Consider the following 20,847-nt stretch of genomic DNA (forward strand, 5'->3'; position numbering starts at 1 on the left):
AAAGAAGGTTCAAATTGAACAGCTGCTGTCAACGGCCATTCTAAGCTGAATGTGCGTGCTCTTGTCAGATCGCAGCAGCGATGCAGCTTTAGGCTTGGCAAGTTCCAGCATGGGAGACTGGCTGGGAATCCCAAGTTCTGTTGACGTTTTTGAACTTGAAAATTGTTTTAGTTTCTCTATGAGATAGTAAAAGAAGGTTCAATTTGAAATGCTGCTGTCAACGGCCATTCTAAGCTGAATGTGCCTGCTCTTGTCAGATCGCAGCAGCAATGCAGCTTAAGGCTTGGCAAGTACCAGCATGGGAGACTGGCTGGGAATCCCAAGTTCTGGTGACTTTTTTGAACCTGAAAATTGTGTTAGTTTCTCTATGAGATAGTAAAAGAAGGTTCAAATTGAACAGCTGCTGTCAACAGCCATTCTAAGCTGAATGTGCCTGCTCTCGTCAGATCGCAGCAGCAATGCAGCTTAAGGCTTGGCAAGTACCAGCATGGGAGACTGGCTGGGAATCCCAAGTTCCGTTGACCTTTTTGAACCTGAAAATTGTGTTAGTTTCTCTATGAGATAGTAAAAGAAGGTTCAAATTGAACAGCTGCTGTCAACGGCCATTCTAATCTGAATGTGCCTGCTCTCGTCAGATCGCAGCAGCAATGCAGCTTAAGGCTTGGCAAGTACCAGCATGGGAGACTGGCTGGGAATCCCAAGTTCTGTTGACCTTTTTGAACCTGAAAATTGTGTTAGTTTCTCTATGAGATAGTAGAAGAAGGTTCAAATTGAACAACTGCTGTCAACGGCCATTCTAAGCTGAATGTGTGTGCTCTTTTCAGATCGCAGCAGCGATGCAGCTTAAGGCTTGGCACGTACCAGCATGGGAGACTGGCTGGGAATCCCAAGTTCTGTTGACCTTTTTGAACCTGAAAATTGTGTTAGTTTCTCTATGAGATAGTAAAAGAAGGTTCAAATTGAACAGCTGCTGTCAACGGCAATTCTAAGCTGAATGTGCCTGCTCTCGTCAGATCGCAGCAGCAATGCAGTTTAAGGCTTGGCAAGTACCAGCATGGGAGACTGGCTTGGAATCCCAAGTTCCGTTGACCTTTTTGAACCTGAAAATTGTGTTAGTTTCTCTATGAGATAGTAAAAGAAGGATCAAATTGAACAGCTGCTGTCAACGGCCATTCTAAGCTGAATGTGCCTGCTCTCGTCAGATCGCAGCAGCAATGCAGCTTAAGGCTTGGCAAGTACCAGCATGGGAGACTGGCTGGGAATCCCAAGTTCTGTTGACCTTTTTGAACCTGAAAATGTGTTAGTTTCTCTATGAGATAGTAAAAGAAGGTTCAAATTGAACAGCTGCTGTCAACGGCCATTCTAAGCTGAATGTGCGTGCTCTTGTCAGATCGCAGCAGCGAAGCAGCTTAAGGCTTGGCAAGTACCAGCATGGGAGACTGGCTTGGAATCCCAAGTTCTGGTGACCTTTTTGAACCTGAAAATTGTGTTAGTTTCTCTATGAGATAGCAAAAGAAGGTTCAAATTGAACAGCTGCTGTCAACGGCCATTCTAAGCTGAATGTGCCTGCTCTTGTCAGGTTGCAGCAGCAATGCAGCTTAAGGCTTGGCAAGTACCAGCATGGGAGACTGGCTTGGAATCCCAAGTTCTGGTGACCTTTTTGAACCTGAAAATTGTGTTAGTTTCTATATAAGATAGTAGAAGAAGGTTCAAATTGAACCACTGCTGTCAACGGCCATTCTAAGCTGCATGTGCCTGCTCTCGCCAGATCGCAGCAGCAATGCAGCATAAGGCTTGGCAAGTACCAGCATGGGAGACTGGCTTGGAATCCCAAGTTCCGTTGCCCTTTTTGAACCTGAAAATTGTGTTAGTTTCTCTATGAGATAGTAAAAGAAGGTTCAAATTGAACAGCTGCTGTCAACGGCCATTCTAAGCTGAATGTGCGTGCTCTTGTCAGATCGCAGCAGCGATGCAGCTTAAGGCTTGGCAAGTACCAGCATGGGAGACTGGCTTGGAATCCCAAGTTCTGGTGACCTTTTTGAACCTGAAAATTGTGTTAGTTTCTCTATGAGATAGCAAAAGAAGGTTCAAATTGAACAGCTGCTGTCAACGGCCATTCTAAGCTGAATGTGCCTGCTCTTGTCAGATTGCAGCAGCAATGCAGCTTAAGGCTTGGCAAGTACCAGCATGGGAGACTGGCTTGGAATCCCAAGTTCTGGTGACCTTTTTGAACCTGAAAATTGTGTTAGTTTCTATATAAGATAGTAGAAGAAGGTTCAAATTGAACAACTGCTGTCAATGGCCATTCTAAGCTGAATGTGCCTGCTCTCGCCAGATCGCAGCAGCAATGCAGCTTAAGGCTTGGCAAGTACCAGCATGGGAGACTGGCTGGGAATCCCAAGTTCCGTTGCCCTTTTTGAACCTGAAAATTGTGTTAGTTTCTCTATGAGATAGTAAAAGAAGGTTCAAATTGAACAGCTGCTGTCAACAGCCATTCTAAGCTGAATGTGCGTGCTCTTGTCAGATCGCAGCAGCGATGCAGCTTAAGGCTTGGCAAGTACCAGCATGGGAGACTGGCTTGGAATCCCAAGTTCTGGTGACCTTTTTGAACCTGAAAATTGTGTTAGTTTCTCTATGAGATAGCAAAAGAAGGTTCAAATTGAACAGCTGCTGTCAACGGCCATTCTAAGCTGAATGTGCCTGCTCTTGTCAGATTGCAGCAGCAATGCAGCTTAAGGCTTGGCAAGTACCAGCATGGGAGACTGGCTTGGAATCCCAAGTTCTGGTGACCTTTTTGAACCTGAAAATTGTGTTAGTTTCTATATAAGATAGTAGAAGAAGGTTCAAATTGAACAACTGCTGTCAATGGCCATTCTAAGCTGAATGTGCCTGCTCTCGCCAGATCGCAGCAGCAATGCAGCTTAAGGCTTGGCAAGTACCAGCATGGGAGACTGGCTGGGAATCCCAAGTTCCGTTGCCCTTTTTGAACCTGAAAATTGTGTTAGTTTCTCTATGAGATAGTAAAAGAAGGTTCAAATTGAACAGCTGCTGTCAACGGCCATTCTAAGCTGAATGTGCGTGCTCTTGTCAGATCGCAGCAGCGATGCAGCTTAAGGCGTGGCAAGTTCCAGCATGGGAGACTGGCTGGGAATCCAAAGTTCTGTTGACGTTTTTGAACTTGAAAATTGTTTTGGTTTCTCTATGAGATAGTAAAAGAAGGTTCAATTTGAAATGCTGCTGTCAATGGCCATTCTAAGCTGAATGTGCCTGCTCTTGTCAGATCGCAGCAGCAATGCAGCTTAAGGCTTGGCAAGTACCAGCATGGGAGACTGGCTGGGAATCCCAAGTTCTGGTGACTTTTTTGAACCTGAAAATTGTGTTAGTTTCTCTATGAGATAGTAAAAGAAGGTTCAAATTGAACAGCTGCTGTCAACGGCCATTCTAAGCTGAATGTGCCTGCTCTCGTCAGATCGCAGCAGCAATGCAGCTTAAGGCTTGGGAAGTACCAGCATGGGAGACTGGCTGGGAATCCAAAGTTCCGTTGACCTTTTTGAACCTGAAAATTGTGTTAGTTTCTCTATGAGATAGTAAAAGAAGGTTCAAATTGGACAGCTGCTGTCAACGGCCATTCTAAGCTGAATGTGCCTGCTCTCGTCAGATCGCAGCAGCAATGCAGCTTAAGGCTTGGCAAGTACCAGCATGGGAGACTGGCTGGGAATCCCAAGTTCTGTTGACCTTTTTGAACCTGAAAATGTGTTAGTTTCTCTATGAGATAGTAAAAGAAGGTTCAAATTGAAGAGCTGCTGTCAACGGCCATTCTAAGCTGAATGTGCGTGCTCTTGTCAGATCGCAGCAGCGATGCAGCTTAAGGCTTGGCAAGTACCAGCATGGGAGACTGGCTGGGAATCCCAAGTTCCGTTGACCTTTTTGAACCTGAAAATTGTGTTAGTTTCTGTATGAGATAGTAAAAGAAGGTTCAAATTGAAAAGCTGCTGTCAACGGCAATTCTAAGCTGAATGTGCGTGCTCTTCTCAGATCGCAGCAGCGATGCAGCTTAAGGCTTGGCAAGTACCAGCATGGGAGACTGGCTGGGAATTCCAAGTTCTGGTGACCTTTTTGAACCTGAAAATTGTGTTAGTTTCTCTATGAGATAGTAGCAGAAGGTTCAAATTGAACAACTGCTGTCAACGGCCATTCTAAGCTGAATGTGTGTGCTCTTTTCAGATCGCAGCAGCGATGCAGCTTAAGGCTTGGCAAGTACCAGCATGGGAGACTGGCTGGGAATCCCAAGTTCTGTTGACCTTTTTGAACCTGAAAATTGTGTTAGTTTCTCTATGAGATAGTAAAAGAAGGTTCAAATTGAACAGCTGCTGTCAACGGCAATTCTAAGCTGAATGTGCCTGCTCTCGTCAGATTGCAGCAGCAATGCAGTTTAAGGCTTGGCAAGTACCAGCATGGGAGACTGGCTGGGAATCCCAAGTTCCGTTGACCTTTTTGAACCTGAAAATTGTGTTAGTTTCTCTATGAGATAGTAAAAGAAGGTTCAAATTGAACATTTGCTGTCAACGGCCATTCTAAGCTGAATGTGCCTGCTCTCGTCAGATCGCAGCAGCAATGCAGCTTAAGGCTTGGCAAGTACCAGCATGGGAGACTGGCTGGGAATCCCAAGTTCTGTTGACCTTTTTGAACCTGAAAATGTGTTAGTTTCTCTATGAGATAGTAAAAGAAGGTTCAAATTGAACAGCTGCTGTCAACGGCCATTCTAAGCTGAATGTGCGTGCTCTTGTCAGATCGCAGCAGCGATGCAGCTTAAGGCTTGGCAAGTACCAGCATGGGAGACTGGCTTGGAATCCCAAGTTCTGGTGACCTTTTTGAACCTGAAAATTGTGTTAGTTTCTCTATGAGATAGCAAAAGAAGGTTCAAATTGAACAGCTGCTGTCAACGGCCATTCTAAGCTGAATGTGCCTGCTCTTGTCAGATTGCAGCAGCAATGCAGCTTAAGGCTTGGCAAGTACCAGCATGGGAGACTGGCTTGGAATCCCAAGTTCTGGTGACCTTTTTGAACCTGAAAATTGTGTTAGTTTCTATATAAGATAGTAGAAGAAGGTTCAAATTGAACAACTGCTGTCAATGGCCATTCTAAGCTGAATGTGCCTGCTCTCGCCAGATCGCAGCAGCAATGCAGCTTAAGGCTTGGCAAGTACCAGCATGGGAGACTGGCTGGGAATCCCAAGTTCCGTTGCCCTTTTTGAACCTGAAAATTGTGTTAGTTTCTCTATGAGATAGTAAAAGAAGGTTCAAATTGAACAGCTGCTGTCAACGGCCATTCTAAGCTGAATGTGCGTGCTCTTGTCAGATCGCAGCAGCGATGCAGCTTAAGGCGTGGCAAGTTCCAGCATGGGAGACTGGCTGGGAATCCCAAGTTCTGTTGACGTTTTTGAACTTGAAAATTGTTTTGGTTTCTCTATGAGATAGTAAAAGAAGGTTCAATTTGAAATGCTGCTGTCAATGGCCATTCTAAGCTGAATGTGCCTGCTCTTGTCAGATCGCAGCAGCAATGCAGCTTAAGGCTTGGCAAGTACCAGCATGGGAGACTGGCTGGGAATCCCAAGTTCTGGTGACTTTTTTGAACCTGAAAATTGTGTTAGTTTCTCTATGAGATAGTAAAAGAAGGTTCAAATTGAACAGCTGCTGTCAACGGCCATTCTAAGCTGAATGTGCCTGCTCTCGTCAGATCGCAGCAGCAATGCAGCTTAAGGCTTGGGAAGTACCAGCATGGGAGACTGGCTGGGAATCCAAAGTTCCGTTGACCTTTTTGAACCTGAAAATTGTGTTAGTTTCTCTATGAGATAGTAAAAGAAGGTTCAAATTGGACAGCTGCTGTCAACGGCCATTCTAAGCTGAATGTGCCTGCTCTCGTCAGATCGCAGCAGCAATGCAGCTTAAGGCTTGGCAAGTACCAGCATGGGAGACTGGCTGGGAATCCCAAGTTCTGTTGACCTTTTTGAACCTGAAAATGTGTTAGTTTCTCTATGAGATAGTAAAAGAAGGTTCAAATTGAAGAGCTGCTGTCAACGGCCATTCTAAGCTGAATGTGCGTGCTCTTGTCAGATCGCAGCAGCGATGCAGCTTAAGGCTTGGCAAGTACCAGCATGGGAGACTGGCTGGGAATCCCAAGTTCCGTTGACCTTTTTGAACCTGAAAATTGTGTTAGTTTCTGTATGAGATAGTAAAAGAAGGTTCAAATTGAAAAGCTGCTGTCAACGGCAATTCTAAGCTGAATGTGCGTGCTCTTCTCAGATCGCAGCAGCGATGCAGCTTAAGGCTTGGCAAGTACCAGCATGGGAGACTGGCTGGGAATTCCAAGTTCTGGTGACCTTTTTGAACCTGAAAATTGTGTTAGTTTCTCTATGAGATAGTAGAAGAAGGTTCAAATTGAACAACTGCTGTCAACGGCCATTCTAAGCTGAATGTGTGTGCTCTTTTCAGATCGCAGCAGCGATGCAGCTTAAGGCTTGGCAAGTACCAGCATGGGAGACTGGCTGGGAATCCCAAGTTCTGTTGACCTTTTTGAACCTGAAAATTGTGTTAGTTTCTCTATGAGATAGTAAAAGAAGGTTCAAATTGAACAGCTGCTGTCAACGGCAATTCTAAGCTGAATGTGCCTGCTCTCGTCAGATTGCAGCAGCAATGCAGTTTAAGGCTTGGCAAGTACCAGCATGGGAGACTGGCTGGGAATCCCAAGTTCCGTTGACCTTTTTGAACCTGAAAATTGTGTTAGTTTCTCTATGAGATAGTAAAAGAAGGTTCAAATTGAACATTTGCTGTCAACGGCCATTCTAAGCTGAATGTGCCTGCTCTCGTCAGATCGCAGCAGCAATGCAGCTTAAGGCTTGGCAAGTACCAGCATGGGAGACTGGCTGGGAATCCCAAGTTCTGTTGACCTTTTTGAACCTGAAAATGTGTTAGTTTCTCTATGAGATAGTAAAAGAAGGTTCAAATTGAACAGCTGCTGTCAACGGCCATTCTAAGCTGAATGTGCGTGCTCTTGTCAGATCGCAGCAGCGATGCAGCTTAAGGCTTGGCAAGTACCAGCATGGGAGACTGGCTTGGAATCCCAAGTTCTAGTGACCTTTTTGAACCTGAAAATTGTGTTAGTTTCTCTATGAGATAGCAAAAGAAGGTTCAAATTGAACAGCTGCTGTCAACGGCCATTCTAAGCTGAATGTGCCTGCTCTTGTCAGATTGCAGCAGCAATGCAGCTTAAGGCTTGGCAAGTACCAGCATGGGAGACTGGCTTGGAATCCCAAGTTCTGGTGTCCTTTTTGAACCTGAAAATTGTGTTAGTTTCTATATAAGATAGTAGAAGAAGGTTCAAATTGAACAACTGCTGTCAACGGCCATTCTAAGCTGAATGTGCCTGCTCTCGCCAGATCGCAGCAGCAATGCAGCATAAGGCTTGGCAAGTACCAGCATGGGAGACTGGCTGGGAATCCCAAGTTCCGTTGCCCTTTTTGAACCTGAAAATTGTGTTAGTTTCTCTATGAGATAGTAAAAGAAGGTTCAAATTGAACAGCTGCTGTCAACGGCCATTCTATGCTGAATGTGCGTGCTCTTGTCAGATCGCAGCAGCGATGCAGCTTAAGGCTTGGCAAGTACCAGCATGGGAGACTGGCTTGGAATCCCAAGTTCTGGTGACCTTTTTGAACCTGAAAATTGTGTTAGTTTCTCTATGAGATAGTAAAAGAAGGTTCAAATTGAACAGCTGCTGTCAACGGCCATTCTAAGCTGAATGTGCCTGCTCTTGTCAGATTGCAGCAGCAATGCAGCTTAAGGCTTGGCAAGTACCAGCATGGGAGACTGGCTTGGAATCCCAAGTTCTGGTGACCTTTTTGAACCTGAAAATTGTGTTAGTTTCTATATAAGATAGTAGAAGAAGGTTCAAATTGAACAACTGCTGTCAATGGCCATTCTAAGCTGAATGTGCCTGCTCTCGCCAGATCGCAGCAGCAATGCAGCTTAAGGCTTGGCAAGTACCAGCATGGGAGACTGGCTGGGAATCCCAAGTTCCGTTGCCCTTTTTGAACCTGAAAATTGTGTTAGTTTCTCTATGAGATAGTAAAAGAAGGTTCAAATTGAACAGCTGCTGTCAACGGCCATTCTAAGCTGAATGTGCGTGCTCTTGTCAGATCGCAGCAGCGATGCAGCTTAAGGCGTGGCAAGTTCCAGCATGAGAGACTGGCTGGGAATCCTAAGTTCTGTTGACGTTTTTGAACTTGAAAATTGTTTTGGTTTCTCTATGAGATAGTAAAAGAAGGTTCAATTTGAAATGCTGCTGTCAATGGCCATTCTAAGCTGAATGTGCCTGCTCTTGTCAGATCGCAGCAGCAATGCAGCTTAAGGCTTGGCAAGTACCAGCATGGGAGACTGGCTGGGAATCCCAAGTTCCGTTGCCCTTTTTGAACCTGAAAATTGTGTTAGTTTCTCTATGAGATAGTAAAAGAAGGTTCAAATTGAACAGCTGCTGTCAACGGCCATTCTAAGCTGAATGTGCGTGCTCTTGTCAGATCGCAGCAGCGATGCAGCTTAAGGCTTGGCAAGTACCAGCATGGGAGACTGGCTTGGAATCCCAAGTTCTGGTGACCTTTTTGAACCTGAAAATTGTGTTAGTTTCTCTATGAGATAGCAAAAGAAGGTTCAAATTGAACAGCTGCTGTCAACGGCCATTCTAAGCTGAATGTGCCTGCTCTCGTCAGATTGCAGCAGCAATGCAGCTTAAGGCTTGGCAAGTACCAGCATGGGAGACTGCCTGGGAATCCCAAGTTCTGTTGACCATTTTGAACCTGAAAATTGTGTTAGTTTCTCTATGAGATAGTAGAAGAAGGTTCAAATTGAACAACTGCTGTCAACGGCCATTCTAAGCTGAATGTGTGTGCTCTTTTCAGATCGCAGCAGCGATGCAGCTTAAGGCTTGGCAAGTACCAGCATGGGAGACTGGCTGGGAATCCCAAGTTCTGTTGACCTTTTTGAACCTGAAAATTGTGTTAGTTTCTCTATGAGATAGTAAAAAAAGGTTCAAATTGAACAGCTGCTGTCAACGGCAATTCTAAGCTGAATGTGCCTGCTCTCGTCAGATTGCAGCAGCAATGCAGCTTAAGGCTTGGCAAGTACCAGCATGGGAGACTGGCTGGGAATCCCAAGTTCCGTTGACCGTTTTGAACCTGAAAATTGTGTTAGTTTCTCTATGAGATAGTAAAAGAAGGTTCAAATTGAACAGCTGCTGTCAACGGCCATTTTAAGCTGAATGTGCCTGCTCTCGCCAGATCGCAGCAGCAATGCAGCTTAAGGCTTGGCAAGTACCAGCATGGGAGACTGGCTGGGAATCCCAAGTTCCGTTGCCCTTTTTGAACCTGAAAATTGTGTTAGTTTCTCTATGAGATAGTAAAAGAAGGTTCAAATTGAACAGCTGCTGTCAACAGCCATTCTAAGCTGAATGTGCGTGCTCTTGTCAGATCGCAGCAGCGATGCAGCTTAAGGCTTGGCAAGTACCAGCATGGGAGACTGGCTTGGAATCCCAAGTTCTGGTGACCTTTTTGAACCTGAAAATTGTGTTAGTTTCTCTATGAGATAGCAAAAGAAGGTTCAAATTGAACAGCTGCTGTCAATGGCCATTCTAAGCTGAATGTGCCTGCTCTTGTCAGATTGCAGCAGCAATGCAGCTTAAGGCTTGGCAAGTACCAGCATGGGAGACTGGCTTGGAATCCCAAGTTCTGGTGACCTTTTTGAACCTGAAAATTGTGTTAGTTTCTATATAAGATAGTAGAAGAAGGTTCAAATTGAACAACTGCTGTCAATGGCCATTCTAAGCTGAATGTGCCTGCTCTCGCCAGATCGCAGCAGCAATGCAGCTTAAGGCTTGGCAAGTACCAGCATGGGAGACTGGCTGGGAATCCCAAGTTCCGTTGCCCTTTTTGAACCTGAAAATTGTGTTAGTTTCTCTATGAGATAGTAAAAGAAGGTTCAAATTGAACAGCTGCTGTCAACGGCCATTCTAAGCTGAATGTGCGTGCTCTTGTCAGATCGCAGCAGCGATGCAGCTTAAGGCGTGGCAAGTTCCAGCATGGGAGACTGGCTGGGAATCCCAAGTTCTGTTGACGTTTTTGAACTTGAAAATTGTTTTGGTTTCTCTATGAGATAGTAAAAGAAGGTTCAATTTGAAATGCTGCTGTCAATGGCCATTCTAAGCTGAATGTGCCTGCTCTTGTCAGATCGCAGCAGCAATGCAGCTTAAGGCTTGGCAAGTACCAGCATGGGAGACTGGCTGGGAATCCCAAGTTCTGGTGACTTTTTTGAACCTGAAAATTGTGTTAGTTTCTCTATGAGATAGTAAAAGAAGGTTCAAATTGAACAGCTGCTGTCAACGGCCATTCTAAGCTGAATGTGCCTGCTCTCGTCAGATCGCAGCAGCAATGCAGCTTAAGGCTTGTGAAGTACCAGCATGGGAGACTGGCTGGGAATCCCAAGTTCCGTTGACCTTTTTGAACCTGAAAATTGTGTTAGTTTCTCTATGAGATAGTAAAAGAAGGTTCAAATTGAACAGCTGCTGTCAACGGCCATTCTAATCTGAATGTGCCTGCTCTCGTCAGATCGCAGCAGCAATGCAGCTTAAGGCTTGGCAAGTACCAGCATGGGAGACTGGCTGGGAATCCCAAGTTCTGTTGACCTTTTTGAACCTGAAAATTGTGTTAGTTTCTGTATGAGATAGTAGAAGAAGGTTCAAATTGAACAACTGCTGTCAACGGCCATTCTAAGCTGAATGTGTGTGCTCTTTTCAGATCGCAGCAGCGATGCAGCTTAAGGCTTGGCACGTACCAGCATGGGAGACTGGCTGGGAATCCCAAGTTCTGTTGACCTTTTTGAACCTGAAAATTGTGTTAGTTTCTCTATGAGATAGTAAAAGAAGGTTCAAATTGAACAGCTGCTGTCAACGGCAATTCTAAGCTGAATGTGCCTGCTCTCGTCAGATTGCAGCAGCAATGCAGCTTAAGGCTTGGCAAGTACCAGCATGGGAGACTGGCTGGGAATTCCAAGTTCCGTTGACCTTTTTGAACCTCAAAATGTGTTAGTTTCTCTATGAGATAGTAAAAGAAGGTTCAAATTGAACAGCTGCTGTCAACGGCCATTCTAAGCTGAATGTGCCTGCTCTCGTCAGATCGCAGCAGCAATGCAGTTTAAGGCTTGGCAAGTACCAGCATGGGAGACTGGCTGGGAATCCCAAGTTCCGTTGACCTTTTTGAACCTGAAAATTGTGTTAGTTTCTCTATGAGATAGTAAAAGAAGGTTCAAATTGAACAGCTGCTGTCAACGGCCATTCTAAGCTGAATGTGCCTGCTCTCGTCAGATCGCAGCAGCAATGCAGTTTAAGGCTTTGCAAGTACCAGCATGGGAGACTGGCTGGGAATCCCAAGTTCTGTTGACCTTTTTGAACCTGAAAATGTGTTAGTTTCTCTATGAGATAGTAAAAGAAGGTTCAAATTGAACAGCTGCTGTCAACGGCCATTCTAAGCTGAATGTGCGTGCTCTTGTCAGATCGCAGCAGCGAAGCAGCTTAAGGCTTGGCAAGTACCAGCATGGGAGACTGGCTTGGAATCCCAAGTTCTGGTGACCTTTTTGAACCTGAAAATTGTGTTAGTTTCTCTATGAGATAGCAAAAGAAGGTTCAAATTGAACAGCTGCTGTCAACGGCCATTCTAAGCTGAATGTGCCTGCTCTTGTCAGATTGCAGCAGCAATGCAGCTTAAGGCTTGGCAAGTACCAGCATGGGAGACTGGCTTGGAATCCCAAGTTCTGGTGACCTTTTTGAACCTGAAAATTGTGTTAGTTTCTATATAAGATAGTAGAAGAAGGTTCAAATTGAACCACTGCTGTCAACGGCCATTCTAAGCTGCATGTGCCTGCTCTCGCCAGATCGCAGCAGCAATGCAGCATAAGGCTTGGCAAGTACCAGCATGGGAGACTGGCTTGGAATCCCAAGTTCCGTTGCCCTTTTTGAACCTGAAAATTGTGTTAGTTTCTCTATGAGATAGTAAAAGAAGGTTCAAATTGAACAGCTGCTGTCAACGGCCATTCTAAGCTGAATGTGCGTGCTCTTGTCAGATCGCAGCAGCGATGCAGCTTAAGGCTTGGCAAGTACCAGCATGGGAGACTGGCTTGGAATCCCAAGTTCTGGTGACCTTTTTGAACCTGAAAATTGTGTGAGTTTCTCTATGAGATAGCAAAAGAAGGTTCAAATTGAACAGCTGCTGTCAACGGCCATTCTAAGCTGAATGTGCCTGCTCTTGTCAGATTGCAGCAGCAATGCAGCTTAAGGCTTGGCAAGTACCAGCATGGGAGACTGGCTTGGAATCCCAAGTTCTGGTGACCTTTTTGAACCTGAAAATTGTGTTAGTTTCTATATAAGATAGTAGAAGAAGGTTCAAATTGAACAACTGCTGTCAATGGCCATTCTAAGCTGAATGTGCCTGCTCTCGCCAGATCGCAGCAGCAATGCAGCTTAAGGCTTGGCAAGTACCAGCATGGGAGACTGGCTGGGAATCCCAAGTTCCGTTGCCCTTTTTGAACCTGAAAATTGTGTTAGTTTCTCTATGAGATAGTAAAAGAAGGTTCAAATTGAACAGCTGCTGTCAACAGCCATTCTAAGCTGAATGTGCGTGCTCTTGTCAGATCGCAGCAGTGATGCAGCTTAAGGCTTGGCAAGTACCAGCATGGGAGACTGGCTTGGAATCCCAAGTTCTGGTGACCTTTTTGAACCTGAAAATTGTGTTAGTTTCTCTATGAGATAGCAAAAGAAGGTTCAAATTGAACAGCTGCTGTCAACGGCCATTCTAAGCTGAATGTGCCTGCTCTTGTCAGATTGCAGCAGCAATGCAGCTTAAGGCTTGGCAAGTACCAGCATGGGAGACTGGCTTGGAATCCCAAGTTCTGGTGACCTTTTTGAACCTGAAAATTGTGTTAGTTTCTATATAAGATAGTAGAAGAAGGTTCAAATTGAACAACTGCTGTCAATGGCCATTCTAAGCTGAATGTGCCTGCTCTCGCCAGATCGCAGCAGCAATGCAGCTTAAGGCTTGGCAAGTACCAGCATGGGAGACTGGCTGGGAATCCCAAGTTCCGTTGCCCTTTTTGAACCTGAAAATTGTGTTAGTTTCTCTATGAGATAGTAAAAGAAGGTTCAAATTGAACAGCTGCTGTCAACGGCCATTCTAAGCTGAATGTGCCTGCTCTCGTCAGATCGCAGCAGCAATGCAGCTTAAGGCGTGGCAAGTTCCAGCATGGGAGACTGGCTGGGAATCCCAAGTTCTGTTGACGTTTTTGAACTTGAAAATTGTTTTGGTTTCTCTATGAGATAGTAAAAGAAGGTTCAATTTGAAATGCTGCTGTCAATGGCCATTCTAAGCTGAATGTGCCTGCTCTTGTCAGATCGCAGCAGCAATGCAGCTTAAGGCTTGGCAAGTACCAGCATGGGAGACTGGCTGGGAATCCCAAGTTCTGGTGACTTTTTTGAACCTGAAAATTGTGTTAGTTTCTCTATGAGATAGTAAAAGAAGGTTCAAATTGAACAGCTGCTGTCAATGGCCATTCTAAGCTGAATGTGCCTGCTCTCGTCAGATCGCAGCAGCAATGCAGCTTAAGGCTTGGCAAGTACCAGCATGGGAGACTGGCTGGGAATCCCAAGTTCTGTTGACCTTTTTGAACCTGAAAATGTGTTAGTTTCTCTATGAGATAGTAAAAGAAGGTTCAAATTGAACAGCTGCTGTCAACGGCCATTCTAAGCTGAATGTGCGTGCTCTTGTCAGATCGCAGCAGCGATGCAGCTTAAGGCTTGGCAAGTACCAGCATGGGAGACTGGCTGGGAATCCCAAGTTCCGTTGACCTTATTGAACCTGAAAATTGTGTTAGTTTCTGTATGAGATAGTAAAAGAAGGTTCAAATTGAAAAGCTGCTGTCAACGGCAATTCTAAGCTGAATGTGCGTGCTCTTCTCAGATCGCAGCAGCGATGCAGCTTAAGGCTTGGCAAGTACCAGCATGGGAGACTGGCTGGGAATTCCAAGTTCTGGTGACCTTTTTGAACCTGAAAATTGTGTTAGTTTCTCTATGAGATAGTAGAAGAAGGTTCAAATTGAACAACTGCTGTCAACGGCCATTCTAAGCTGAATGTGTGTGCTCTTTTCAGATCGCAGCAGCAATGCAGCTTAAGGCTTGGCAAGTACCAGCATGGGAGACTGGCTGGGAATCCCAAGTTCTGTTGACCTTTTTGAACCTGAAAATTGTGTTAGTTTCTCTATGAGATAGTAAAAGAAGGTTCAAATTGAACAGCTGCTGTCAACGGCAATTCTAAGCTGAATGTGCCTGCTCTCGTCAGATCGCAGCAGCAATGCAGTTTAAGGCTTGGCAAGTACCAGCATGGGAGACTGGCTGGGAATCCCAAGTTCCGTTGACCTTTTTGAACCTGAAAATTGTGTTAGTTTCTCTATGAGATAGTAAAAGAAGGTTCAAATTGAACAGCTGCTGTCAACGGCCATTCTAAGCTGAATGTGCCTGCTCTCGTCAGATCGCAGCAGCAATGCAGCTTAAGGCTTGGCAAGTACCAGCATGGGAGACTGGCTGGGAATCCCAAGTTCTGTTGACCTTTTTGAACCTGAAAATGTGTTAGTTTCTCTATGAGATAGTAAAAGAAGGTTCAAATTGAACAGCTGCTGTCAACGGCCATTCTAAGCTGAATGTGCGTGCTCTTGTCAGATCGCAGCAGCGATGCAGCTTAAGGCTTGGCAAGTACCAGCATGGGAGACTGGCTTGGAATCCCAAGTTCTGGTGACCTTTTTGAACCTGAAAATTGTGTTAGTTTCTCTATGAGATAGCAAAAGAAGGTTCAAATTGAACAGCTGCTGTCAACGGCCATTCTAAGCTGAATGTGCCTGCTCTTGTCAGATTGCAGCAGCAATGCAGCTTAAGGCTTGGCAAGTACCAGCATGGGAGACTGGCTTGGAATCCCAAGTTCTGGTGACCTTTTTGAACCTGAAAATTGTGTTAGTTTCTATATAAGATAGTAGAAGAAGGTTCAAATTGAACAACTGCTGTCAATGGCCATTCTAAGCTGAATGTGCCTGCTCTCGCCAGATCGCAGCAGCAATGCAGCTTAAGGCTTGGCAAGTACCAGCATGGGAGACTGGCTGGGAATCCCAAGTTCCGTTGCCCTTTTTGAACCTGAAAATTGTGTTAGTTTCTCTATGAGATAGTAAAAGAAGGTTCAAATTGAACAGCTGCTGTCAACGGCCATTCTAAGCTGAATGTGCGTGCTCTTGTCAGATCGCAGCAGCGATGCAGCTTAAGGCTTGGCAAGTACCAGCATGGGAGACTGGCTTGGAATCCCAAGTTCTGGTGACCTTTTTGAACCTGAAAATTGTGTTAGTTTCTCTATGAGATAGCAAAAGAAGGTTCAAATTGAACAGCTGCTGTCAACGGCCATTCTAAGCTGAATGTGCCTGCTCTTGTCAGATTGCAGCAGCAATGCAGCTTAAGGCTTGGCAAGTACCAGCATGGGAGACTGGCTTGGAATCCCAAGTTCTGGTGACCTTTTTGAACCTGAAAATTGTGTTAGTTTCTATATGAGATAGTAGAAGAAGGTTCAAATTGAACAACTGCTGTCAAGGGCCATTCTAAGCTGAATGTGCCTGCTCTTGCCAGATCGCAGCAGCAATGCAGCTTAAGGCTTGGCAAGTACCAGCATGGGAGACTGGCTGGGAATCCCAAGTTCCGATGACCTTTTTGAACCTGAAAATTGTGTTAGTTTCTCTATGAGATAGTAAAAGAAGGTTCAAATTGAACAGCTGCTGTCAACGGCCATTCTAAGCTGAATGTGCCTGCTCTCGTCAGATTGCAGCAGCAATGCAGCTTAAGGCTTGGCAAGTACCAGCATGGGAGACTGGCTTGGAATCCCAAGTTCTGGTGACCTTTTTGAACCTGAAAATTGTGTTATTTTCTATATAAGATAGTAGAAGAAGGTTCAAATTGAACAACTGCTGTCAATGGCCATTCTAAGCTGAATGTGCCTGCTCTTGCCAGATCGCAGCAGCAATGCAGCTTAAGGCTTGGCAAGTACCAGCATGGGAGACTGGCTGGGAATCCCAAGTTCCGTTGACCTTTTTGAACCTGAAAATTGTGTTAGTTTCTATATAAGATAGTAGAAGAAGGTTCAAATTGAACAACTGCTGTCAATGGCCATTCTAAGCTGAATGTGCCTGCTCTTGCCAGATCGCAGCAGCAATGCAGCTTAAGGCTTGGCAAGTACCAGCATGGGAGACTGGCTGGGAATCCCAAGTTCCGTTGACCTTTTTGAACCTGAAAATTGTGTTAGTTTCTCTATGAGATAGTAAAAGAAGGTTCAAATTGAACAGCTGCTGTCAACGGCCATTCTAAGCTGAATGTGCCTGCTCTCGTCAGATCGCAGCAGCAATGCAGCTTAAGGCTTGGCAAGTACCAGCATGGGAGACTGGCTTGGAATCCCAAGTTCTGGTGACCTTTTTGAACCTGAAAATTGTGTTATTTTCTATATAAGATAGTAGAAGAAGGTTCAAATTGAACAACTGCTGTCAATGGCCATTCTAAGCTGAATGTGCCTGCTCTTGCCAGATCGCAGCAGCAATGCAGCTTAAGGCTTGGCAAGTACCAGCATGGGAGACTGTCTGGGAATCCCAAGTTCTGTTGCCCTTTTTGAACCTGAAAATTGTGTTAGTTTCTCTATGAGATAGTAAAAGAACTTTCAAATTGAACAGCTGCTGTCAACGGCCATTCTAAGCTGAATGTGCGTGCTCTTGTCAGATCGCAGCAGCGATGCAGCTTAAGGCTTGGCAAGTACCAGCATGGGAGACTGGCTTGGAATCCCAAGTTCTGGTGACCTTTTTGAACCTGAAAATTGTGTTAGTTTCTATATGAGATAGTAGAAGAAGGTTCAAATTGAACAACTGCTGTCAATGGCCATTCTAAGCTGAATGTGCCTGCTCTTGTCAGATCGCAGCAGCAATGCAGCTTTAGGCTTGGCAAGTACCAGCATGGGAGACTGGCTGGGAATCCCAAGTTCTGTTGACCTCTTTGAACCTGAAAATTGTGTTAGTTTCTCTATGAGATAGTAAAAGAAGGTTCAAATTGAACAGCTGCTGTCAACGGCCATTCTAAGCTGAATGTGCGTGCTCTTGTCAGATCGCAGCAGCGATGCAGCTTAAGGCTTGGCAAGTTCCAGCATGGGAGACTGGCTGGGAATCCCAAGTTCTGTTGACCTTTTTGAACTTGAAAATTGTTTTAGTTTCTCTATGAGATAGTAAAAGAAGGTTCAATTTGAAACGCTGCTGTCAACGGCCATTCTAAGCTGAATGTGCCTGCTCTTGTCAGATCGCAGCAGCGATGCAGCTTAAGGCTTGGCAAGTACCAGCATGGGAGACTGGCTGGGAATCCCAAGTTCTGGTGACTTTTTTGAACCTGAAAATTGTGTTAGTTTCTCTATGAGATAGTAGAAGAAGGTTCAAATTGAACAACTGCTGTCAACGGCCATTCTAAGCTGAATGTGTGTGCTCTTGTCAGATCGCAGCAGCGATGCAGCTTAAGGCTTGGCAAGTACCAGCATGGGAGACTGGCTGGGAATCCCAAGTTCTGTTGACCTTTTTGAACCTGAAAATTGTGTTAGTTTCTCTATGAGATAGTAAAAGAAGGTTCAAATTGAACAGCTGCTGTCAATGGCCATTCTAAGCTGAATGTGCCTGCTCTCGTCAGATCGCAGCAGCAATGCAGCTTAAGGCTTGGCAAGTACCAGCATGGGAGACTGGCTGGGAATCCCAAGTTCCGTTGACCTTTTTGAACCTGAAAATTGTGTTAGTTTCTGTATGAGATAGTAAAAGAAGGTTCAAATTGAAAAGCTGCTGTCAACGGCAATTCTAAGCTGAATGTGCGTGCTCTTGTCAGATCGCAGCAGCGATGCAGCTTAAGGCTTGGCAAGTACCAGCATGGGAGACTGGCTGGGAATCCCAAGTTCTGGTGACCTTTTTGAACCTGAAAATTGTGTTAGTTTCTCTATGAGATAGTAGAAGAAGGTTCAAATTGAACAACTGCTGTCAACGGCCATTCTAAGCTGAATGTGTGTGCTCTTTTCAGATTGCAGCAGCAATGCAGCTTAAGGCTTGGCAAGTACCAGCATGGGAGACTGGCTGGGAATCCCAAGTTCTGTTGACCTTTTTGAACCTGAAAATTGTGTTAGTTTCTCTATGAGATAGTAAAAGAAGGTTCAAATTGAACAGCTGCTGTCAACGGCAATTCTAAGCTGAATGTGCCTGCTCTCATCAGATTGCAGCAGCAATGCAGCTTAAGGCTTGGCAAGTACCAGCATGGGAGACTGGCTGGGAATCCCAAGTTCTGTTGACCTTTTTGAACCTGAAAATGTGTTAGTTTCTCTATGAGATAGTAAAAGAAGGTTCAAATTGAACAGCTGCTGTCAACGGCCGTTCTAAGCTGAATTTGCCTGCTCTCGTCAGATCGCAGCAGCAATGCAACTTAAGGCTTGGCAAGTACCAGCATGGGAGACTGGCTGGGAATTCCAAGTTCCGTTGACCTTTTTGAACCTGAAAATTGTGTTAATTTCTCTATGAGATAGTAAAAGAAGGTTCAAATTGAAGAGCTGCTGTCAACGGCAATTCTAAGCTGAATGTGCCTGCTCTTGTCAGATTGCAGCAGCAATGCAGCTTAAGGCTTGGCAAGTACCAGCATGGGAGACTGGCTGGGAATCCCAAGTTCTGTTGACCATTTTGAACCTGAAAATGTGTTAGTTTCTCTATGAGATAGTAAAAGAAGGTTCAAATTGAACAGCTGCTGTCAACGGCCATTCTAAGCTGAATTTGCCTGCTCTCATCAGATCGCAGCAGCAATGCAACTTAAGGCTTGGCAAGTACCAGCATGGGAGACTGGCTGGGAATTCCAAGTTCCGTTGACCTTTTTGAACCTGAAAATGTGTTAGTTTCTCTATGAGATAGTAAAAGAAGGTTCAAATTGAACAGCTGCTGTCAACGGCCATTCTAAGCTGAATGTGCCTGCTCTCGTCAGATCGCAGAAGCAATGCAGCTTAAGGCTTGGCAAGTACCAGCATGGGAGACTGGCTGGGAATCCCAAGTTCCGTTGACCTTTTTGAACCTAATAATTGTGTTAGTTTCTCTATGAGATAGTAAAAGAAGGTTCAAATTGAACAGCAGCTGTCAACGGCCATTCTAAGCTGAATGTGCCTGCTCTCGTCAGAGCGCAGCAGCAATGCAGCTTAAGGCTTGGCAAGTACCAGCATGGGAGACTGGCTGGGAATCCCAAGTTCTGTTGACCTTTTTGAACCTGAAAATGTGTTAGTTTCTCTATGAGATAGTAAAAGAAGGTTCAAATTGAACAGCTGCTGTCAACGGCCATTCTAAGCTGAATGTGCGTGCTCTTGTCAGATCGCAGCAGCGATGCAGCTTAAGGCTTGGCAAGTACCAGCATGGGAGACTGGCTTGGAATCCCAAGTTCTGGTGACCTTTTTGAACCTGAAAATTGTGTTAGTTTCTCTATGAGATAGCAAAAGAAGGTTCAAATTGAACAGCTGCTGTCAACGGCCATTCTAAGCTGAATGTGCCTGCTCTTGTCAGATTGCAGCAGCAATGCAGCTTAAGGCTTGGCAAGTACCAGCATGGGAGACTGGCTTGGAATCCCAAGTTCTGGTGACCTTTTTGAACCTGAAAATTGTGTTAGTTTCTATATAAGATAGTAGAAGAAGGTTCAAATTGAACAACTGCTGTCAATGGCCATTCTAAGCTGAATGTGCCTGCTCTTGCCAGATCGCAGCAGCAATGCAGCTTAAGGCTTGGCAAGTACCAGCATGGGAGACTGGCTGGGAATCTCAAGTTCCGTTGCCCTTTTTGAACCTGAAAATTGTGTTAGTTTCTCTATGAGATAGTAAAAGAACTTTCAAATTGAACAGCTGCTGTCAACGGCCATTCTAAGCTGAATGTGCGTGCTCTTGTCAGATCGCAGCAGCGATGCAGCTTAAGGCTTGGCAAGTACCAGCATGGGAGACTGGCTTGGAATCACAAGTTCTGGTGACCTTTTTGAACCTGAAAATTGTGTTAGTTTCTATATGAGATAGTAGAAGAAGGTTCAAATTGAACAACTGCTGTCAATGGCCATTCTAAGCTGAATGTGCCTGCTCTTGTCAGATCGCAGCAGAAATGCAGCTTAAGGCTTGGCAAGTACCAGCATGGGAGACTGGCTGGAAATCCCAAGTTCCGTTGACCTTTTTGAACCTGAAAATTGTGTTAGTTTCTGTATGAGATAGTAAAAGAAGGTTCAAATTGAAAAGCTACTGTCAACGGCAATTCTAATCTGAATGTGCGTGCACTTGTCAGATCGCAGCAGCGATGCAGCTTAAGGCTTGGCAAGTACCAGCATGGGAGACTGGCTGGGAATCCCAAGTTCTGTTGACCTTTTTGAACCTGAAAATTGTGTTAGTTTCTCTATGAGATAGTAAAAGAAGGTTCAAATTGAACAGCTGCTGTCAACGGCAATTCTAAGCTGAATGTGCCTGCTCTCGTCAGATCGCAGCAGCAATGCAGCTTAAGGCTTGGCAAGTACCAGCATGGGAGACTGGCTGGGAATCCCAAGTTCTGTTGACCTTTTTGAACCTGAAAATGTGTTAGTTTCTCTATGAGATAGTAAAAGAAGGTTCAAATTGAACAGCTGCTGTCAACGGCCATTCTAAGCTGAATGTGCGTGCTCTTGTCAGATC

At 45.0% G+C, this 20,847-nt stretch overlaps 45 pseudogenes; all 45 read left to right on the forward strand.

Annotated features, from left to right (window-relative positions):
- The first annotated feature begins 405 nt into the window (after window positions 1-405).
- Window positions 406-524, forward strand: LOC140090033 (5S ribosomal RNA; annotated as a pseudogene).
- Window positions 525-594: 70 nt separating this feature from the next.
- Window positions 595-713, forward strand: LOC140089114 (5S ribosomal RNA; annotated as a pseudogene).
- A 259-nt stretch (window positions 714-972) lies between these two features.
- Window positions 973-1,091, forward strand: LOC140095582 (5S ribosomal RNA; annotated as a pseudogene).
- Window positions 1,092-1,161: 70 nt separating this feature from the next.
- LOC140079155 (5S ribosomal RNA) lies at window positions 1,162-1,280 on the forward strand (annotated as a pseudogene).
- A 1,014-nt stretch (window positions 1,281-2,294) lies between these two features.
- LOC140096902 (5S ribosomal RNA) lies at window positions 2,295-2,413 on the forward strand (annotated as a pseudogene).
- Window positions 2,414-2,861: 448 nt separating this feature from the next.
- On the forward strand, window positions 2,862-2,980 carry LOC140096903 (5S ribosomal RNA; annotated as a pseudogene).
- A 448-nt stretch (window positions 2,981-3,428) lies between these two features.
- LOC140086355 (5S ribosomal RNA) lies at window positions 3,429-3,547 on the forward strand (annotated as a pseudogene).
- A 70-nt stretch (window positions 3,548-3,617) lies between these two features.
- On the forward strand, window positions 3,618-3,736 carry LOC140079157 (5S ribosomal RNA; annotated as a pseudogene).
- Window positions 3,737-3,805: 69 nt separating this feature from the next.
- LOC140095896 (5S ribosomal RNA) lies at window positions 3,806-3,924 on the forward strand (annotated as a pseudogene).
- Window positions 3,925-4,372: 448 nt separating this feature from the next.
- On the forward strand, window positions 4,373-4,491 carry LOC140096454 (5S ribosomal RNA; annotated as a pseudogene).
- A 70-nt stretch (window positions 4,492-4,561) lies between these two features.
- Window positions 4,562-4,680, forward strand: LOC140079158 (5S ribosomal RNA; annotated as a pseudogene).
- A 447-nt stretch (window positions 4,681-5,127) lies between these two features.
- On the forward strand, window positions 5,128-5,246 carry LOC140096904 (5S ribosomal RNA; annotated as a pseudogene).
- A 448-nt stretch (window positions 5,247-5,694) lies between these two features.
- On the forward strand, window positions 5,695-5,813 carry LOC140086356 (5S ribosomal RNA; annotated as a pseudogene).
- A 70-nt stretch (window positions 5,814-5,883) lies between these two features.
- On the forward strand, window positions 5,884-6,002 carry LOC140079159 (5S ribosomal RNA; annotated as a pseudogene).
- Window positions 6,003-6,071: 69 nt separating this feature from the next.
- Window positions 6,072-6,190, forward strand: LOC140095897 (5S ribosomal RNA; annotated as a pseudogene).
- A 448-nt stretch (window positions 6,191-6,638) lies between these two features.
- On the forward strand, window positions 6,639-6,757 carry LOC140096456 (5S ribosomal RNA; annotated as a pseudogene).
- Window positions 6,758-6,827: 70 nt separating this feature from the next.
- On the forward strand, window positions 6,828-6,946 carry LOC140079160 (5S ribosomal RNA; annotated as a pseudogene).
- Window positions 6,947-7,960: 1,014 nt separating this feature from the next.
- Window positions 7,961-8,079, forward strand: LOC140096905 (5S ribosomal RNA; annotated as a pseudogene).
- Window positions 8,080-8,338: 259 nt separating this feature from the next.
- Window positions 8,339-8,457, forward strand: LOC140097425 (5S ribosomal RNA; annotated as a pseudogene).
- Window positions 8,458-8,716: 259 nt separating this feature from the next.
- Window positions 8,717-8,835, forward strand: LOC140082901 (5S ribosomal RNA; annotated as a pseudogene).
- A 259-nt stretch (window positions 8,836-9,094) lies between these two features.
- LOC140093594 (5S ribosomal RNA) lies at window positions 9,095-9,213 on the forward strand (annotated as a pseudogene).
- A 70-nt stretch (window positions 9,214-9,283) lies between these two features.
- Window positions 9,284-9,402, forward strand: LOC140098690 (5S ribosomal RNA; annotated as a pseudogene).
- Window positions 9,403-9,850: 448 nt separating this feature from the next.
- Window positions 9,851-9,969, forward strand: LOC140096906 (5S ribosomal RNA; annotated as a pseudogene).
- A 448-nt stretch (window positions 9,970-10,417) lies between these two features.
- On the forward strand, window positions 10,418-10,536 carry LOC140081600 (5S ribosomal RNA; annotated as a pseudogene).
- Window positions 10,537-10,606: 70 nt separating this feature from the next.
- LOC140089115 (5S ribosomal RNA) lies at window positions 10,607-10,725 on the forward strand (annotated as a pseudogene).
- Window positions 10,726-10,984: 259 nt separating this feature from the next.
- LOC140092133 (5S ribosomal RNA) lies at window positions 10,985-11,103 on the forward strand (annotated as a pseudogene).
- A 69-nt stretch (window positions 11,104-11,172) lies between these two features.
- LOC140083237 (5S ribosomal RNA) lies at window positions 11,173-11,291 on the forward strand (annotated as a pseudogene).
- Window positions 11,292-11,361: 70 nt separating this feature from the next.
- LOC140097430 (5S ribosomal RNA) lies at window positions 11,362-11,480 on the forward strand (annotated as a pseudogene).
- Window positions 11,481-12,494: 1,014 nt separating this feature from the next.
- LOC140096908 (5S ribosomal RNA) lies at window positions 12,495-12,613 on the forward strand (annotated as a pseudogene).
- Window positions 12,614-13,061: 448 nt separating this feature from the next.
- On the forward strand, window positions 13,062-13,180 carry LOC140096909 (5S ribosomal RNA; annotated as a pseudogene).
- Window positions 13,181-13,628: 448 nt separating this feature from the next.
- On the forward strand, window positions 13,629-13,747 carry LOC140083703 (5S ribosomal RNA; annotated as a pseudogene).
- A 69-nt stretch (window positions 13,748-13,816) lies between these two features.
- LOC140095899 (5S ribosomal RNA) lies at window positions 13,817-13,935 on the forward strand (annotated as a pseudogene).
- A 448-nt stretch (window positions 13,936-14,383) lies between these two features.
- Window positions 14,384-14,502, forward strand: LOC140089206 (5S ribosomal RNA; annotated as a pseudogene).
- Window positions 14,503-14,572: 70 nt separating this feature from the next.
- Window positions 14,573-14,691, forward strand: LOC140079161 (5S ribosomal RNA; annotated as a pseudogene).
- Window positions 14,692-16,083: 1,392 nt separating this feature from the next.
- On the forward strand, window positions 16,084-16,202 carry LOC140098836 (5S ribosomal RNA; annotated as a pseudogene).
- Window positions 16,203-16,272: 70 nt separating this feature from the next.
- LOC140098837 (5S ribosomal RNA) lies at window positions 16,273-16,391 on the forward strand (annotated as a pseudogene).
- Window positions 16,392-16,461: 70 nt separating this feature from the next.
- On the forward strand, window positions 16,462-16,580 carry LOC140097969 (5S ribosomal RNA; annotated as a pseudogene).
- A 448-nt stretch (window positions 16,581-17,028) lies between these two features.
- On the forward strand, window positions 17,029-17,147 carry LOC140093903 (5S ribosomal RNA; annotated as a pseudogene).
- A 637-nt stretch (window positions 17,148-17,784) lies between these two features.
- LOC140082675 (5S ribosomal RNA) lies at window positions 17,785-17,903 on the forward strand (annotated as a pseudogene).
- A 448-nt stretch (window positions 17,904-18,351) lies between these two features.
- On the forward strand, window positions 18,352-18,470 carry LOC140092097 (5S ribosomal RNA; annotated as a pseudogene).
- Window positions 18,471-18,539: 69 nt separating this feature from the next.
- LOC140098208 (5S ribosomal RNA) lies at window positions 18,540-18,658 on the forward strand (annotated as a pseudogene).
- A 258-nt stretch (window positions 18,659-18,916) lies between these two features.
- On the forward strand, window positions 18,917-19,035 carry LOC140090325 (5S ribosomal RNA; annotated as a pseudogene).
- A 69-nt stretch (window positions 19,036-19,104) lies between these two features.
- Window positions 19,105-19,223, forward strand: LOC140084534 (5S ribosomal RNA; annotated as a pseudogene).
- A 70-nt stretch (window positions 19,224-19,293) lies between these two features.
- On the forward strand, window positions 19,294-19,412 carry LOC140084695 (5S ribosomal RNA; annotated as a pseudogene).
- A 1,203-nt stretch (window positions 19,413-20,615) lies between these two features.
- On the forward strand, window positions 20,616-20,734 carry LOC140085494 (5S ribosomal RNA; annotated as a pseudogene).
- Window positions 20,735-20,847: the final 113 nt, after the last annotated feature.

This window comes from Engystomops pustulosus, chromosome 9, assembly GCF_040894005.1.
Source record: "Engystomops pustulosus chromosome 9, aEngPut4.maternal, whole genome shotgun sequence".
Lineage (NCBI taxonomy): Eukaryota > Metazoa > Chordata > Amphibia > Anura > Leptodactylidae > Engystomops > Engystomops pustulosus.